We start from the raw sequence: 20,397 nt of genomic DNA, 5'->3' as shown, positions 1-20,397 counted from the left end.
CATGTATCTACATTAAAGTGGGCACCCTGTATCTGCATTAAAGTGTGCACCCTGTATCTGCATTAAAGTGTGCACCCTGTATCTGCATTAAAGTGGGCACCCTGTATCTGCATTAAAGTGGGCACCCTGTATCTGCATTAAAGTGGGCACCCTGTATCTGCATTAAAGTGGGCACCATGTATCTACATTAAAGTGAGCACCATGTTTTTTCATTAAAGTGGGCACCATGTATCTACATTAAAGTGGGCACCATGTATCTACATTAAAGTGGGCACCATGTATCTACATTAAAGTGGGCACCCTGTATCTGCATTAAAGTGGGCACCCTGTATCTGCATTAAAGTGGGCACCCTGTATCTGCATTAAAGTGGGCACCCTGTATCTACATTAAAGTGGGCACCATGTATCTATATTAAAGTGGGCACCCTCTATCTGCATTTAAGTGGGCACCCTCTATCTGCAGTAAAGTGGGCACCCTCTATCTGCATTAAAGTGGGCATCCTCTATCTGCATTAAAGTGGGCACCCTGTATTTACATTAAAGGGGGCATCCTGTATCTGCATTAAAGTGGGCACCTTTTATCTACATTAAAGTGGGCACCATGTATCTACATTAAAGTGGGCACAATGTTTTTTCATTAAAGTGGGCACCATGTATCTACATTAAAGTGGGCACCATGCATCTACATTAAAGTGGGCACCATGTATCTACATTAAAGTGGGCACCATGTTTTTTCATTAAAGTGGGCACCATGTATTTACATTAAAGTGGGCACTGTAGGAGCTGAGCTCCCACGTCAATCGGAAGAATGGACGCGACAAAAAGCTGGAATTCGTCCGAGTTTCTTTATTGTCACAAAACAACTCGGGTACTGTGAAAAGCCCGTTTATCGGGCAGCAATATATATACACACATTATCCCGGAGCGTTTGCCCGGGAAAGGCGAGAGGGGGCGTGGCCGGCCGTCTCGGACGCGGCCTGACAAGTCGAGAGCGGGCGTGGCCGGGCGTGCCCGGGCATGCCCGGGCGTCCCAGCCGAGGCCTGGCAAGTTGAGCGCGGGCCTGCCCGGGCGTCCTGGACGAGCCCGGCATGGTGATCGCTCCGCGTCCTTGGTAGGTGCAAGGCGATTGTGTAAACCCAGCGGTAGCCGCTACACACGTCCCCCCAGAATCGACTTGCACCGGCAGGGTCAATTTGAGGGGGGTCCTGATGATCTGGCCGAAGCGACCCCTGGCGGGTCGTGGGGGGGGGGGGGGGTCCGGTGTGGTGGTGGGCGGTCGAGTGGGGGGCACCATGGACGGGGGGCGGCCTCGCCGCGGCGGAAGGGCCAACTGTGGCGGTTGGTCGATGTCCACGTGCGCCGGCTTGAGGCGGTCCACCGCAATCCGGTCCTACCTGCCGCCGATGTCGATGACGAACGACTTGTCATCCCGTCGCAGGACCCGGAAGGGCCTGTCGTACGGTGGATGGGAGGGGCCCCTGATGTGCGCCATGACGCACAAAAACGTACTCTGCTGTGTGAAGCGCTGGGGGGACGTAGGACTGGGGGTCACCGTGGTGGGATGTTGGCACGGGGGAAAACCGTCGGGCGGCCTCCTGGAGGTCCGAGCACTGGTGAGCTGCGGACCAGGGACTGGTAGCATCGGGCACGAATTCGCCCGGGACGCGTAGCGCCTGGCCGTAGACAAGCTCGGCGGTGGATGCCCGGAGGTCCTCCTTGGGGGCCGTGCGGAGGCCCAAAAGGACCCACGGCAGCCGGTCGGCCCAACCGCCGTCTTGAAGGCCGGCCATGAGCGCGGCCTTCATGGAGCGGTGGAATCGCTCGCACAACCCATTGGCTTGGGGGTGGTAGGCCGTAGTACGGTGGAGCTTGACCCCCAGGTTGCGGGCGACCGCGCCCCACAGCTCAGAGGTGAACAGCGGTCCGCGGTCTGACGAGATGTCCGCCGGTGCGCCGAAGCGGGCGACCCAGGTGGCGATGAAAGCCTGCGCCACGTCGGCGGTGGTGGTGGAGACGAGGGGAACGGCCTCCGGCCACCTGGTGGTCCTGTCCACCATGGTGAGCAGGTGTGTGAACCCCCGTGATGGGGGGAGGGGGCCCACCAGATCCACGTTGACGTGGTCGAAACGTCGTTCAGGCACGGTGAAAGGTGCCAGCGGGGCCTGGGTGTGCCTGTGGACCTTGGCCTGTTGGCAGGCTGTGCAGGTGCTGGTCCAATCGCGGACGTCCCGTCGAAGGCCGTGCCAGACGAATCGCGCCGACACCAGCTTCTGGGAAGCTTTCCGGCCCGGGTGGGAAAGGCCGTGGAGGGAGGCGAAGATGCGGCGTTGCCAGGTAACGGGCACGATGGGGCGAGGCTGGCCTTGGGAGACGTCGCAGAGCAGGACAGTGTCCGCGAAGGGGATGTCGGCCAGGCGGAGGCCTGTGTCCGCCGCCCGGAGGGCTTGCACCGTGGTGTCGGTGGTTTGGTCCGCCGCCATAAGCGCGAAGTCCACGCCGAGGTGGACCGCGTTCGCGCTGGCCCGAGAAAGACAGTCGGCCACGGCGTTGTTTTTGCCGGCGTCGTGCCGGATGTCCGTGGTAAACTCCGACACGGGGGAGAGGTGGCGCTGTTGGCGGGCCGACCACGGCTCCGTGACCTTGGCCATTGCGTAAACCAACGGCTTGTGGTCGACGAACGCCGTGAAGGGTCGGCCCCCCAGGAGGTGGCGGAAATGGCGAACGGCCAGGTGTAGACCGAGGAGCTCATGGTCAAACGTGCTGTATTTGAGCTCGTTTGGCCGGAGCTGCCGGCTGAAAAAAGCGAGTGGCTGCCAAACCCCGTTCACCCATTGCTCATGTACGGCGCCCACCGCGTAGTCGGAGGCATCCGTGGTGAGGGCGATGTGAGCGTTGAGCACCGGGTGAGTGAGCAGTGTTGCGTCGGCGAGGGCCCGCTTTGAGCTTTGGAAGGCCGCGTCCATTGCTGTGGACCAGACGATGTCGTGTTTGGCCGGCTTGCCCCGGAGGGCTTCGTAGAGGGGCCGCATGAGTTGAGCAGCACGGGGCATGAAGCGGTGATAGAAATTCACCATTCCCAGGAATTCCTGCAGGGCCTTTATGGAGCGGGGACGCGGAAACGTGGTGATGGCCTCGACCTTGGTTGGCAGCGGCACGGCCCCGTTCTTGGTGATGTGATGGCCCAAAAAATCAACGGCCGTCGTGCAGAAGTGGCATTTGGCCGGGTTGACGATGAGGCCGTGCTCGCTGAGGCGCCCGAACAGTGTTCGGAGGTGGAGGAGGTGCTCGGCCCGGGACGTGCTGGCGACGAGGATGTCATCCAGGTAAATGAAGAGGAACGGCAGGTCACGCAGCACGCCATCCATCAAGCGCTGGAATGCCTGAGCCGCGATCTTGAGGCCAAACGGTATCCGTAGGAATTCGAATAAGCCGAACGGCGTGATGACGGCTGTTTTAGGGACGTCGGCCGCCCTGACAGGTACCTGGTGATATCCCCGTATGAGATCGATTTTTGAAAAAATGACCCGTCCTGGCAGACGGGCGGAGAAGTCTTGGATGTGCGGGATCGGATACCTGTCGGGGGTGGTAGCGTCGTTAAGGCGGCGGTAGTCACCACATGGGCACCAGCCGCCCCCTGGCTTTGGGACGATGTGTAGTGGCGAAGCCCACGCGCTATCGGAGCGCCGCACGATGCCGAGGTGTTCCAAAGCGTCGAACTCGGCTTTGGCCACGGCGAGCTTGGCTGGGTCGAGGCGGCGGGCTCTGGCATAGACCGGCGGGCCCGTGGTTGGTATGTGGTGCTCGATCCCATGTCGTACTGCGACGGCCGAAAACGTCGGCCGCGTGAGGGCCGGGAACTCCGTGAGCAGGCGAGCAAACTCGTTCGCTGCTGGGAGGGCGCATGCCAGCTCGGTCGGAGCGGAGCTGCTCAATGTGCATACCAGGGAGCTGAAGGTCTCGGCGTTGATGAGGCAATGCCGTTGGACGTCCACCAGCAGTCCGTGTGCGCAGAGGAAGTCGGCGTCTAGCAGAGCCATGGGCACGTTTGCAGTTACAAACGTCCAAGTAAAGCGTTGGCCGCCGAAGCAGAGGGTGACGTTGCGCGGGCCGAAGGTGCGGATGGCCGATCCGTTGGACGCAACCAAGGAGGGGCCGCAAACCGCGGACTGCCTGTCCTGATCAGAGGCGGGTATGACGCTCAGTTGGGCGCCGGTGTCGCACAGGAAGCGCCGTCCGGACGATTTGTCTGTGATGAAAAGTAAGTTGCCCGTGTGGCCGGCGCTCATGGCTGGTAATGAATGCCGGCCCGGCCGTTTCCCGGCCTGCCGAAGGTGCACGGGGGTCGGCATGTCTGGGCCTTCTGTCCAAACCTGGCATGATAGTAACACCACGCTTGGTCAGGTGGAGGCCCCGGTCGTCATGCTGGAGGTGGTCGGCTCGGCGTAGCGGCCGCCAATTGCGTCGGCAGTTCGGTCGTCGACCGTGCCGGGTGCTCGGGCGCCATGGGCGTTGCGTCGGACGGCGGTGGGCCCCAGGTCGCTGCTGCAATGTGTTGGCCTGCCGCGGAGATCTTGTCGGCTTCCCTGGCGAGGGCGCGGGGATCGGTGATCATCGTGCTTGCCAGGGCGAGGCGTACCGGGCTAGGCAGCTGACGGAGGAACAGCTCCCGGAACAGGAATGCCGGAGAGTGCTCGCCGAGCAGCGAAAGCATGTAGTCCATTCACTCGGACGGGCGCGTGTCGCCGAGCTCGGGCAGGTCGAGCAGGTGCCGTGCGCGTTCCGCCGATGGGAGGGCGAAAGCGTCGAGGAGGAGCTTTTTAATTGCGCCGTATTTGTCAGCAGTTGGTGGGCTCTCGAGGAGGCTAAGGGTGCGGGCCGCGGTGGCTGAACCGAGCGCTGCTACCACATGGTGGAAGCGGGTGTCGTCGGCCGTGATGCCTCGCAGGGCGAACAGGGAGTCCGCCTGGGTGAACCAAACCGCCGTGTGAGCCTCCCAGAAGGTAGGCAGTTTAAGGGCAACTGCCGTGTCCATGTCGGTAGGTCACCAATGTAGGAGCTGTGCTCCCACGTCATTCGGAAGAATGGACGCGACAAAAAGCTGGAATTCGTCCGAGTTTCTTTATTGTCACAAAACAACTCGGGTACTCTGAAAAGCCCGTTTATCGGGCAGCAATATATATACACACATTATCCCGAAGCGTTTTCCCGGGAAAGGCGAGAGGGGGCGTGGCCGGGCGTCCTGGCCGCGGCCTGGCAAGTCGAGAGCGGGCATGCCCGGGCGTCCCGGACGCGGCCTGGCAAGTCGAGAGCGGGCGTGGCCGGGCGTGCCCGGGCATGCCCGGGCGTCCCAGCCGAGGCCTGGCAAGTTGAGCGCGGGCCTGCCCGGGCGTCCTGGCCGAGCCCGGCATGGTGATCGCTCCGCGTCCTTGGTAGGTGCAAGGCGATTGTGTAAACCCAGCGGTAGCCGCTACAGCACCATGTATCTACATTAAAGTGGGCAGCATGTATCTACATTAAAGTGGGCACCCTGTATCTGCATTAATGTGGGCACCCTGTATCTGCATTAAAGTGGGCACCCTGTATCTGCATTAAAGTGGGCACCCTGTATCTGCATTAAAGTGGGCACCCTGTATCTGCATTAAAGTGGGCACCCTGTATCTGCATTAAAGTGGGCACCCTGTATCTGCATTAAAGTGGGCACCCTGTATCTACATTAAAGTGGGCACCCTGTATCTACATTAAAGTGGGCACCATGTATCTACATTAAAGTTGGCACCCTGTGTCCGGCATGACTTGATGTACGTTAATGGCCACAAACTTACTGATCACCCCTTTTAAAGGAGTCCCAATGAAAAGTTGAAACGTTCATTTTTTATTTTTTCCCCCAATTTTCCCCCATTGAAAATTTCCTTCTGTTCCAAGTTGTTACGAGCATCACATGTAACGTACAAACGTCAAAACGTCTTGTGTTGCATCAATTTCATGTTTGCTCCGAGAAGCCCATGAAGAGTCGGGGTCGAGATGGCAGGGGTTATCGGTCGGGCGAAGGGGAAGGTAAAGGATGAAGGGGTAACTCGATATGTCCCGGGAATGCTTGTGTAAAACGTCTTTCTTATGGAATTTCGAGCGGACGTTCGGACAAACCTCAGCGACATTTGTCGATATATTTAGGCGGGAGAACCGAAGCTTTTATTTCCTGGCAACGGGAATCCGTTTGTTTGTCGACGGTGCGACGGCGTTTTGTCGTGAAACGGGCCGGAGATGTGCGATGGCTGCTAGCCAGGGGCGGATTCCGTTTCCAAATTGGCGAAGAACACGCGAGACGTCAGGCATCGCTGCCTTCAAGCTCCGAGACGCGCATCAAAGTGCAAGGCAGCCATGGCCGCCGCGGAGGGAGCCGGCGGGCCGGACCCCGGGCCAAATTAGGGCCTCGGGCTCGGTTTCCTGCGAAGAGACGTGTTTGCGCAGACTTGCTCCGTCGCTGAGCAGTTTGAGTCACATCAAAGAGCAAGCCTTGACATCACCAGAGTCGACAGGTCTGCCCTGGGTAAATATATATGTTTAGGCCTTCACTCCATACACACCATCTTCAGAAATATGCCTCGAAATATGCTCGTGTGAACGGTCAAAATGGAATTGTCTTACCTGCACGAGTGGTACATGTTATAAATGATCCGAGTGTTACACGTAACTTTCAGATTAGCTGTGCAGGTAGCGGAGTTGTCGTGTGGAGGTAGCGGAGTTTTAGTGTGCAGGTAACAGAGTTGTAGTGTGCAGGCAGCGGAGTTGTAGTGTGCAGGTTGCGGAATTGTAGCATGCAGGTTGTGGAGTTTTTGTGTGCAGGTAGCGGAGGTGTTGTGTAAAGGTAGTGGAGTTTTAGTGTGCAGGTAGTGGATATTTAGGGTGCAGGTATCGAAGATTTTGTGTGCAGGTAGCGGAGGTTTTGTGTTCAAGGAGCGGAGTTTTACTGCACAGAAATAAACACGTTGCTCAATCCTTTCACATGCTTGGGTTCCCAAATCCCGAAACATTGCTTATTGGATTTCCCATGAAAAGTAACTTTTAAAGTCATATATAGTCGTAGCCAAAAATATTGGCACCCTTGCACTTTTTTCAAATACTCACATTTTATCGAAAAATAAGTTGAAATTGACAAACGTATTTGGTCTCCACAATTCTTTATTTCACTGTTAATATTACAGAACCTTTATTTTTGATTCAGAACTTACTATATCCTTTTAAATCAGAAAATAAAAAAAATGGCATTGACAAAATTATTGACTTAATATTTGGTAGCACGGCCTTTGGACAAAATAACTGCAGTGAAGCGCTTCCTATAGCCATGGATGAGCTTCCTGCAGATCTCTACTGGTAGTTTGTCCCACTTTTCTTCTGCAAACTGCTCCAGTTCTCCCAGATTTGAAGGGTGCCTTCTCCCAACTGCTGTTTTCAGATCTCCCCACAGGCGTTCAATGGGATTTAGATCTGGAATCATTGCTGGCCACTTCAGGGCAGTACAGCGTTTTGTCTTGAACCATTGCGTGGTGCTTTTTGAAGTGTGTTTGGGGGCACTGTCCTGCTGCAAGACCCATGACCTTCGATGGAGACCCAGCTTTCTGACACTGGGTTGAACATTGCGCTCCAAAATGCCTTGGTAATCTCCTGATTTCATGATGCCATGCACTCATTCAAGGCACCTAGTGCCAGAGGCAGCACAGCAACCCCAAAACATCACTGAACCTCCTCCATGTTTGACTGTAGAGAAGATGTTCTTTTCTTTGAAGGCTTCATTTTGTTTTCTGCAAACATAGAGATGATGCGCTTTCCAAAAAAGCTCTAATTTGATCTCGTCTGTCCACAGTACATTCTCCCAGAAGGATTTTGGCTTGTTCAGGTGTGTTTTGGAAAACTCCATTCAGACTTTCTTATGTATGTCTATGTATGTATGTCTGTCTGTCTGTCTGTCTGTCTCTGTCTGTCTGTCTGTCTGTCTGTCTCTCTCTCTCTCTCTCTCTCTCTCTCTCTCTCTCTCTCTCTCTCTCTCTCTCTCTCTCTCTCTCTCTCTGCAGTGGGGTCCTCCTGTGTCTCCTACCATAGAACCCCCTTTCATTGAGTTGGCGACGGATGGTGCGAGTTGAAACTGTCGTACCTTGTGTCTGAAGGTCAGCGTGAATCTGTTTGGCAGGTGATCGAGGTGCTTTCTCCACCATTCGAACAATCCTTCGCTGTAATCTTCGATCAGGTTTTCTCTTGCGGCCACGTCCAGGGAGGTTGGCTACAGTGCCATAGGCCTTAAACTTCCTGATAACATTACGTACAGTGGACACAGGAACATCAAGGTCTCTGGAGATGGACTTGTGGCCTTGAGATTGTCCATGCTTAGCTACAATCTTGTGTCTGACCTCCTCAGACAATTCTCTGGTTTTCTTTCTTTTCTCCATGCTCATTGCTGTACACACAGTGACACAAAACAACAGAATGACTACTTTTCTCTATTCAAACTGGTTGAATGAGTGATTTTTATATTGCAGGCACCTGCAACTCACCATAGGTGAGTTCAATTCCAAAGTAAAGGAGAATCACCTGCTTGAAATCTAATTATTTCTAACAACTTCTAAAAGGTGCCAATAATTTTGTCCGGGCCATTTTGGATTTCTGAGTTGAATAAGCTACGATTTCATTATTTTTTCAGCTTTTGTTGTTTTGTTTCACTGCAAACCAAATAAATACAGATGTTTATGCCAAAAGATCTTTAAATTTTCTGGAAGAAATGGGCATTATTTGATAAAAGTGCAAGGGTGCCAATGTTTTTGGCCACGACTGTATAATGTGTATATATCATCCTTTTTCAGCAAAAGGACAATAAAATAGTTTTTATCATTGACCATAAAACAATAGGATTCTTTCTTTTTTATTTCGCATCTTTCTTCATTATTTTTCTTTTCCTTAAAAAAAACCCCCAATTATTGCCACCCTGTGGGGTCGGCCAGGGGTAACGGTTCTGAGTCAAGTCTTTCAGGAACCAGGTGGCCAGTCCTAAAGTTTGACTGAGGAATCTGGATTTGTTCAGGGTGCCGGCAATAACCCACCTACACTTCATGAAGGACACCGTGGGATGTTGAACGTCATCCAACTAACTAAAGCCAGGAGACTTGCCACCCAGTTTAATGTCTTTCTGATTGACGCAAACATGTGGATGCCTCACCCTGTGTGTGCTGCACCAGGACGATGTTTAATAGTCAGGTCGACATTTAAACCGACGTTTTATAGCCAGGTCGACATTTAAACTGAGGTTTTATAGCCAGGTCGATACTTAAACTGAGGTTTTATCGCCAGGTCGATATTTAAACCGACATTTATAGCCAGGTCGATATTTAAACCAACATCTTATAATAACCTGGTCGACATTTAAACCGACGTTTTATAGCCAGGTCGACATTTAAACCGACGTTTTATAGCCAGGTCGTCATTTAAACCGACGTTTTATAATAACCAGGTCGACATTTAAACCGACGTTTTATAATAACCAAGTCGACATTTCAACCGACGTTTTATATCCAGGTCGACATTTAAACCGACGTTTTATAATAACCAGGTCGACATTTAAACCGACGTTTTATAATAACCAAGTTGACATTTCAACCGACGTTTGATATCCAGGTCGACATTTAACCAACGTTTTATAGCCAGGTCGTCATTTAAACTGATGTTTAATAATAACCAGGTCGTCATTTAAACTGATGTTTAATAATAACCAGGTCGACATTTAAACCGACGTTTTATATCCAGGTCGACATTTAACCAACGTTTTATAGCTAGGTCGTCATTTAAACTGATGGTTAATAATAACCAGGTCGACATTTAAACCGACGCTTTATAGCCAGGTCGACATTTAAACCGACGTTTTATAATAACCAGGTCGACATTTAAACCGACGTTTTATAATAACCAAGTCGACATTTCAACCGACGTTTTATATCCAGGTCGACATTTAACCAACGTTTTATAGCTAGGTCGTCATTTAAACTGATGGTTAATAATAACCAGGTCAACATTTAAACCGACGCTTTATAGCCAGGTCGACATTTAAACCGACGTTTTATAATAACCAGGTCGACATTTAAACCGACGTTTTATAATAACCAAGTCGACATTTCAACCGACGTTTTATATCCAGGTCGACATTTAACCAACGTTTTATAGCTAGGTCATCATTTAAACTGATGGTTAATAATAACCAGGTCGACATTTAAACCGACGCTTTATAGCCAGGTCGACATTTAAACCGACGTTTTATATCCAGGTCGACATTTAACCAACATTTTATAGCCAAGTCGTCATTTAAACCGATGTTTAATAATAGCCAGGTGGACATTTAAACCGGCGTTTTATGGCCAGGTCGACATTTAAACTAACGTTTTATGATAACCAGGTCGACATTGAAACCAACGTTTTATTGCCAGGTCGACATTTTTAACCGGCATTTTATAATAACCAAGTCGACATTTCAACCGACGTTTTACATCCAGGTCGACATTTAACCAACATTTTATAGCCAGGTCATCATTTAAACCGATGTTTAATAATAACCATGTCGACATTTAAACTGACGCTTTATAGCCAGGTCGTCATTTAACCAGATGTTTAATAATAACCAGGTCTACATTTAAACCGACGTTTTATAGCCAGGTCGACATTTACACCGACGTTTAATAGCCAGTTCGACATTTACACCGACGTTTTAAAGCCAGGTCGACATTTAAACTGACGTTTTATGGCCAGGTCGTCATTTAAACCGATGTTTAATAATAACCAGGTCGACATATAAACTGATGCTTTATAGCCACGTCGACATTTACACCGACGTTTTATAGCCAGCTCGTCATTTAAACTCTCGTTTTATGGCCAGGTCGTCAATTAACCCGATGTTTAATAATAACCCGGTTGACATTTAAACCGACATTTTACAGCGAGTTTGACATTTGAACTGACGATTTATATCCAGGTCGACATTTAAACCAATGTTTTATGGCCAGGTCGTCATTTAAACTGATGTTTAATAATAACCAGGTCGTCATTTAAACTGATGTTTAATAATAACCAGGTCGACATTTAAACCGACGTTTTATATCCAGGTCGACATTTAACCAACGTTTTATAGCTAGGTCGTCATTTAAACTGATGGTTAATAATAACCAGGTCGACATTTAAACCGACGCTTTATAGCCAGGTCGACATTTAAACCGACGTTTTATAATAACCAGGTCGACATTTAAACCGACGTTTTATAATAACCAAGTCGACATTTCAACCGACGTTTTATATCCAGGTCGACATTTAACCAACGTTTTATAGCTAGGTCGTCATTTAAACTGATGGTTAATAATAACCAGGTCAACATTTAAACCGACGCTTTATAGCCAGGTCGACATTTAAACCGACGTTTTATAATAACCAGGTCGACATTTAAACCGACGTTTTATAATAACCAAGTCGACATTTCAACCGACGTTTTATATCCAGGTCGACATTTAACCAACGTTTTATAGCTAGGTCATCATTTAAACTGATGGTTAATAATAACCAGGTCGACATTTAAACCGACGCTTTATAGCCAGGTCGACATTTAAACCGACGTTTTATATCCAGGTCGACATTTAACCAACATTTTATAGCCAAGTCGTCATTTAAACCGATGTTTAATAATAGCCAGGTGGACATTTAAACCGGCGTTTTATGGCCAGGTCGACATTTAAACTAACGTTTTATGATAACCAGGTCGACATTGAAACCAACGTTTTATTGCCAGGTCGACATTTTTAACCGGCATTTTATAATAACCAAGTCGACATTTCAACCGACGTTTTACATCCAGGTCGACATTTAACCAACATTTTATAGCCAGGTCATCATTTAAACCGATGTTTAATAATAACCATGTCGACATTTAAACTGACGCTTTATAGCCAGGTCGTCATTTAACCAGATGTTTAATAATAACCAGGTCTACATTTAAACCGACGTTTTATAGCCAGGTCGACATTTACACCGACGTTTAATAGCCAGTTCGACATTTACACCGACGTTTTAAAGCCAGGTCGACATTTAAACTGACGTTTTATGGCCAGGTCGTCATTTAAACCGATGTTTAATAATAACCAGGTCGACATATAAACTGATGCTTTATAGCCACGTCGACATTTACACCGACGTTTTATAGCCAGCTCGTCATTTAAACTCTCGTTTTATGGCCAGGTCGTCAATTAACCCGATGTTTAATAATAACCCGGTTGACATTTAAACCGACATTTTACAGCGAGTTTGACATTTGAACTGACGATTTATATCCAGGTCGACATTTAAACCAATGTTTTATGGCCAGGTCGTCATTTAAACCGACTTTTTATAGCCAGGTCGACATTTACACCGATGTTTTATCGCCAGGTCAACAGTTAAACCGACGTTTTATAGCCAGATCGACATTTACACCGATGTTTTATCGCCAGGTCAACAGTTAAACCGACGTTTTATAGCCAGATCGACATTTATACCAACGTTTTATAATAACCAGGTCGACATTTAAACCGAGTTGTTTTTTTATAGCCAGGTGGACATTTAAGCCGACGTTTTATTGCCAGTTCAACATTTAATCCGACTTTCTACGGCCAGGTCGACATTTAATATGACGTTTTATAACCAGGTCGACATCTAAACCGACGTTTTATAGCCCAGTGGACATCTAAACCGATGTTTTATAGCCAGGTGGACATTTAAACGGACGTTTTCTAGCCAGTGATTGGTGAAATACCGGCAGAGATGGTCTGGACATTTGGTGTGGATGGGGGACTAGAGGAATGCAAAGAGAGCGGATAGTTTGAGGGAACAAGGTAGGAGAAAAAGAGGTAGACTTTGGTTGAGATGGGAGGATTGTGGAAAGAGGGGTACCGGTAAGGTGGAGGTGGCTGGAGAGTGGAAAGATTTGGTGGAGGACAGAGGGGAGCGGAGGAGCATTGTGGTTGAGGCAGGGCAGGAGCTTCACCCCTTATATAGGGAAGGGGAGAACAACAAAATAATGCTATTGTCATCAGCGTTGGTATTACTTTAGTTATTAGAAGCAGCCTTGGGAAAACGCCATAATTACCTATGTTAACACGGATATACACCTTTACACGGATTTTGTCCAGGATGGTGAACTCCCTTTGGGAGGTGGGCAAATGAAGTCGCTATAACCTCCATTGTGTGACCCTTAGTCCTCCTGTGAAGTTTCGTTGAGATTAGATGGATTAGACAGATACATCGACACCAAGTTGCGTATGTTGATATGATGATGAAGAAAAACGTTTTTTTCTGAATTACACGTTCAGTTAACTATGTAATAAATGTTACTACAGCGAATGTTTGTGTTGCCCATATTACTGAATTGATAATTGCAGTTTAAATCTTAGCCACATGATATATAGAACAGATAAAAATGGAGCTAACATCGTGTTCAATATTTTGTTGTTCTCCTCCTCTTCCTCCCTTTATAAGGGGTGAAGCTCCTTCTCTGCCTCGACCACGATACTCCTCCACCCCCCTCTGTCCTCAGCCAACTCTCTCCACTATCTAACCACCACCACCACCTGACTGATACCCCTCCTCACACAATCCTCCAATATAAACTGTGGTCTACCTCTTTTCCTCCTGCCTTTCTCCCTCAACCTATCCGCTCTCTTTGCCATTCTCTTTTCCCCCATCCACACCAAATATCCAGACCATCTCAGGCAGCATTTCACCAATCTCCCCATCAAGCTCTCATCTGAACACCAATCTCCTCCATCAGTTCTTCCATTCTCCTTCTATCCACTCTCTTCACTCCCGCAATCCTCCTGACCCAGTTGTTCTTGCAAACCTGCAGCCTCTGTTGTTGTTTCTCCGTCAGTGCCACCATCTCCAGACCGTAAAGGTAGGCCAACGTTACCCACAACATCAGGATCTCCAGACCATAAAGGTAGGCCAGCATTGCTCACGACATCAGAACCTTTCCTTTCAATCTCCTTAATATCTCTTTATCTACCATTACTCCCCCCCCCCCCCCCCCCCACACTCCTCCACGCATTCACACCCACCCGAATCCTCCTGCACACCTCCACCTCTGACTTACCATCCCTAGTCACTGTTCCATCCAGATACTCAAACCTATTTCCCTGTCCGATCTCTTTCTCCACCAACCTGATATTCATTTATTTTCACTGCTGCCCGATCCACATGACCTCCTTCTTCTACATGCTCACTTTCAGCCCATGTTTCTCAGATGCCTCCTTCCACTCCCCCAGTACTTCCTGCATCTCCCACTCACTCTCCACCACAACAGCCTGATCGTCCGCATATAATATCCTCCCGAGCATACCTCAGATAATTCTTAATCTCCCACTTCCTGATCATCGATCATCAATCTGACTTCCATCCTGGGTATTCTACTCCTCATGGAGGATAGGCCTGGCTTCCCAACCCAAGAATGGGCATTTGACCTGAAGCTCCAGCAAGAGGTCAGGGTAGCTCATTTGGATATCTCCGATGCTTTTATACGCTTTTGAATTTGGCCCTTTCGTCAAGAGATCTGCCAACAGTGTCAAAGGCCTCCGTCCATGCACAGCAGATGTTCATTGGCATTTACCCAAGGAACCATTGCACATACATAGTTATTTTAGGGAATTCAAGCATTGCTATTTCAATTATTGGAATAGCTACAAACTCTAGGCCATAAAAATGTTTGTTGCCATTTTGTTGTTGCCATGCCAAAGCAAGGAATGATAGAATGTCACGTTTATCCACGTGATAGAGTGTAAGGGTATTCATCATATGGTGTTATACATGTATGAAGCAAAGGTTAAAGGTGAATCGAACATAATAGACGAGACGGATTTATGAAAAAAGGTCATGTATAAGCTTCCAGGTGAATTTTTGGTAAAAGTTGGGAACCTCACTTTTTAACATAATTAGGGTATGCTGAATTCGATTAACCCGGTTCCCAAGCCGAATTTGGAGTTTTTGACCTTCTAGTTAGCATAAACTAAATGGCCGCCAAATTGCCATTTTTGGACAATTTCTTTGAACAAGCCTTTATATATCATGTATATACAGTCACGTGAAAAAGTAAGTACACCCCATGTAAAGTTTTGACTTTTTCAACATATTTCAACATACAGCTATTTGATCTTCATTTCAACAATATTGATAGATAAAGGTGATATAATATAACAAATATCATGAAACATTTACATTTTGTAGTCCATTGTATAATTTAAATAAACATAAATGCAAATTTCGCATGTGGAAAAAGTAAGTACACCCCGACATTTATCACTACTTCAAATACCTAAAATTAGAATCAGGTGCACCAGCTCAGGTGCATTTACTAGAACATCATTAGAGAGGATCTTGGAGGAACCTGTCTTATTTAAACCTCAGACATTTCGTTTGGTTTGCTCTTTGTTGTTGAAGTGTGCGGCGTCACCATGCCGAGATCAAAAGAGCTCTCTGAGGCCTTCAAAAAGAAGGTTATAGATGCCTACGAGTCTGGGAAAGGATTTAAAAAGATCTCCAAACAATTTGAAATCAATCATTCGACTGTCCGGAAGATCATCTACAAGTGGAGAAGATTCCAAACAACTGCAAACTTGTTCAGGCCAGGCCGCCCTAGCAAGTTCAGCCCGAGAGCAGACCGCAAGATGCTGAAACAAGTCTCGAAGAACCCCAGAATGTCATCACGGGACCTACAGGTAGCTCTTCCCACTGTTGATGTCAAAGTGCACGAGTCTACCTATGAAAGAGGCTGCACAAATTTGATCTACATGGGAGGTGTGCCAGGAGGGAACCTTTGCTGTCCAGAAAAAACATCAGGGCAAGACTAAAGTTTGCCAATGAACACCTCGGCAAAGACCATCACTTCTGGAACAATGTGCTCTGGACAGATGAGTCAAAGGTAGAGATATTTGGCCACAGTACCAGAAGACATGTTTGGCTAAAACCAAAGACAGCATTTGACCACAAGAACGTGATACAAACTGCAAAGCATGGTGGTGGAAATATTATGGTTTGGGGCAGCTTTGCTGTATCAGGGCCTGGGCAGCTCACCATCATTGAATCCACTATGAATTCTTCATTGTACCAGAAGGTGCTTGAGGATAATGTGAGGCCATCTGTCGGAAAGTTGACGCTCAACCGATGGTGGACCTTGCAACATGACAATGACCCTAAACATACCAGTAATCCACCAAGGAATGGCTGAAAAGAAAGAAATGGAGGGTTCTGGAATGGCGAAGTCAAAGCCCGGATCTAAATCCCATCGAGATGTTGTGGGGGGATTTGAAATGAGCTGTGCATGCAAGAAACCCCTCAAACATCGCACAGCTGAAAGAAATCTGCATGGAAGAGTGGGCGAAAATTTCTCCCAGTCGATGTCAGAGACTGGTAGACAGTTATAAGAAACGCCTACTATTAGAGCCATGGGTGTACTTAATTTTTCCACATGCGAAATTTGCATTGATTTTTATTTAAATTATACAATGGACTACAAAATGTAAATGTTTCATGATATTTGTTATATTATATCACCTTTACCTGTCAATATTGTTCAAATGAAGATCAATGACATCAGAATAGGCTCTATTCCTAAATCACCACGTTTTCATCCCATTTCCACAGGTGCAGGAAGGTCAAGTATGGCACAATGAGCATTTCTCCATACCAGGGCTTGATAGTGTACTCGCATCAAATGGAAATGAAGAGCATCCCTTGTCGGTGACATTGCTTCTGGTTTACCAGTCTTGGAGGACAACACATGTCGTGCTGAATCAACAGAGGTAGTTCTGTGCACATTATATATTCTGCAGACGAACGCTTCTGCAGATTTGATTGTCTCCTCTGTGAGTTCACGAATGCCCAAGTTCTTCAGCAGTTTATTCAAAACTCAAAATTCGGCTTGGGAACCGGGTTAATCGAATTCACCATACCCAAATTATGTTAAAAAGTGAGCTTCCCAACTTTTACCCAAAAATGCATCTAGCATTCACATTTCTCAGAAATCCGTCGAGTCTGTAACATTGTTTAATTTGTTCCAGGAATGGTCTCCAATGGACAAATTAGAGAGAAGTTGGGGTGAAATTAGCAATTCGAAAAGTCATTTTACCCCGTCTTGGTGGACTCGGTGCACCGCCATATTGTTGGGCAATACAAAGCACAATGATCAAGTCGGGATTAAAACTCCCAAAAAAGAAACACACAAACACATACACATATGCATACACACAAAAATACACATACACACACAAACACACATACACATACACAAACACACATACACATACACATATACACATACACACACACATACACATACACACATACACACACACATACACACACAAACACATACACATACACACACATATACACACACAAACACATCAATATACACAAACATACACACGCATACACACACAAACACACATACACATACACATACACACACATATACACACACAAACACATAGATATACACAAACATACACAAACATACACAAACATACACACACACACAGACACAAACACATACACAAACACATACACATAGACATACACATAGACATACACACACATACACACACAAACACACATACACACACACATACACATACACACATACACACACACATACACACATACACACACACATACACATACACACACAAACACACATACATACATACACACATACACATACACACAAACACACATACACCTACACATACACACACACACAAACACACATACACAAACACACATACACATACACACATACACACACAAACACACATACACACACAAACACATCGATATACACAAACATACACATGCATACACACACAAACACACATACACATTTTTTTTTTTTTTTTTTTTTTTTTTGTATACAAGATCGAGGCTCGTGAAAGAGCTAACATTAATCACACAAAAAGACAAACCGACACACAAAACACAAAAAACAAGGGGAGCGGCAGACAAGATGAGGAGAGAGGGGGAAGGACACAAAAGAGAGGGGGAAGAGGGGGAAGGACACAAACACAACATTTGAGAGCAGGGACATCGGGAGGACTTGGGGGAGGTGGGAGAGGATTATAACATACTAGCTGAGGTACCCGGCTTCGCCCGGGTTGAATAAGAATAATACAAATATATGATGAAAAGAACATGTATATTTTAGAGCAAGATCACAGTACATTTCCTACATGACGTTTTGTCAATTTTCAATTTCTCAAAACCTCTTGGTGTACAACATTTCTGGTTTTCTTACTTGGTGCCAAGACATAAAGATTGCTTGGTTTTCCAACCCTCGAGCAGCCCACGTACAGCTGGCCATGGGAAGTACCCGGCATTGCCGGGCAGGGGAAGGGAGGGGAGGAGGAAGGGGAGGGGAGGGGAACGGGGGGGGGAGGGGAGGGGAACGGGGGGGGGAGGGGAGGGGAACGGGGGGGGGAGGGGAGGAGAGGGTGGGAGGGGAGGAGAGGGTGGGAGGGAAGTAGAGGAAGGAGGGGGAGGAGGAGAGGGGAGAAGAGGAGGGAGGGGGAGAAGAGGAGGGAGGGGGAGGAGGAGAGGGGAGGGGGGCGAGGTGAGGGGGGAGGGGGAGGGGAGGGGGAAGGGGAGGGGGAGTGGAGGGGGAGAAGGAGGAGGGAGGGGGAGGGGGGAGGGGAGAAGAGGAGGGAGGGGGAGGAGGCGAGGGGAGGGGGGAGGAGGAGAGGGGAGGGGGGAGGAGGAGAGGGGAGGGGGAGGACGAGAGGGGAGGGGGAGGAGGAGGGGAGGGGGGAGGAGGAGGGGAGGGGGAGGGGGGAGGAGGAGGGGAGGGGGAGGAACGGATAGCTTGGCAAGCGATAGCAGGATTTTTACTTTAATTTTTACCTCAATGAGGGCTATATATATAGTCCATGCTTGGAGCCTTCAAGTTCACCATAAAGTTTTTTTAATGAAAAATAATGCAGATGTATAACAATTCACCAATTCAAGTTCAGACATGAATGCAGATCCTTTACTTTGCGATACAAACACAATTCCCGCCATTTCCACTCACGATCAAGGCCTCCACAATCCACAGTGACCGCGCCTCTTCTTCCTCCTACAACTTCGTCTCACTTCTTTCACTCAAATTGCACGAAATTCTGCCGCATGAAATTATGTAGAGGCCTCGTCGGGGGGGATATAAGGTAGATAAAGAAGGCGTTGTAACAGAAGAATCAAAATAAAAGTGGAAGAACATAAGGAAATGGGACCTATTCTGGACCCACAGCCAAACCCGACAAACCATTGCAATACACCCCGAACGTCTGTGTCGCCACAAACTACACCATGGAATTGCAGCTGGCGCGGTTTTTTTAAACCATTGATATTAAAATAAAACGTAGCCTAAAACCACCGGGATTTTATGCTGATTCCGAATCTGTGTCTAAAACTTTTCTCCGATGTGTAGTTCTTGAGTTATAAGCGGACATCCAGACAGACACACACACACACACACACACACACACACACACACACACACACACACACACACACACACACACACAGACACTCCTCCTTTATATATAGAGATGAACACTGCAAGGACTCTGGGGTGAATTGCCGGGGGTAGAAAAGATCAAGGTTTTCGATGGGGGAAGATAAGAGATGGTGGTGAACAGCTGTTTTAAAGACCTGGAGGGAGGAGTGGGATTGAAGGGAGTGGGGGAGTTTGTTCCAGAGGCGGGAGAAAAGGGGAATGAAAGAGTGAAGGTGAGCAGAGAGCCTAGACTTTGGTAGTTTAACCATAAGAGGGTTGCAGGCAGATCTTGTGCGACCTGAAGGAATATTGGGGGGACAGAGCACAGAGAGAGCTGGGGGAGCAAGGCCGGAGAGGAGTCGGTAGAAGACAGAAAGACCACCAACCTGCCTGCGGTGAGTGAGTGAAAGGCCCTCGGAGTTGACTACATCGCAGGAGATTCCAATGATTCTGAAAGCTTTGGCCTCAACAGCGTGAAGCCGAGCAAGGTGTGAGGCAGGAGCACCAGCCCAGAGGGGGGAACAGTATTCCATTGAGCTGCGGATGAAAGCCTTGTATGTGGTGAGGAGCTCAGGTGTGCCAAGGAAGGAAACCAAAAACTGTGAAGACTTCGCACGACGGAGGATGCCCAGTCGGCGACTGGCTTTGGAGGCCAGCTTGGAAATGTGGTTTTCCCAAGAAAGATCATGGCAGATAGTGAGACCCAAAAGCTTGAGCGACAGAACTTCTTGGAGAGGATTGTTGAGAAAGTAGATGGGAGGGTTGTCGAGTCGGTCTTTTCGGAGAGACATCGTAAGAGTGTGAGATTTGTCAGGATTGAAAGACA

General features: G+C 48.1%; 1 protein-coding gene across 1 annotated transcript in view; it reads left to right on the top strand.

Annotated features, from left to right (window-relative positions):
* The first annotated feature begins 6,189 nt into the window (after window positions 1–6,189).
* LOC137432191 (uncharacterized) overlaps window positions 6,190–20,397 on the top strand; it is a 33,226-nt gene continuing 19,018 nt past the window's right edge. Inside the window, exons 1-2 of the mRNA XM_078782952.1 lie at window positions 6,190–6,548; window positions 16,688–16,845. The gene's annotated coding sequence lies outside the window, so the exon portion shown is untranslated. The remainder of the gene's footprint in view (window positions 6,549–16,687; window positions 16,846–20,397) is intronic.

This window comes from Myxine glutinosa, chromosome 8, assembly GCF_964187855.1.
Source record: "Myxine glutinosa chromosome 8, kmMyxGlut1.1, whole genome shotgun sequence".
Classification (NCBI taxonomy): Eukaryota; Metazoa; Chordata; class Myxini; order Myxiniformes; family Myxinidae; genus Myxine; species Myxine glutinosa.
This window is presented reverse-complemented; position numbering and strand designations above follow the sequence as displayed.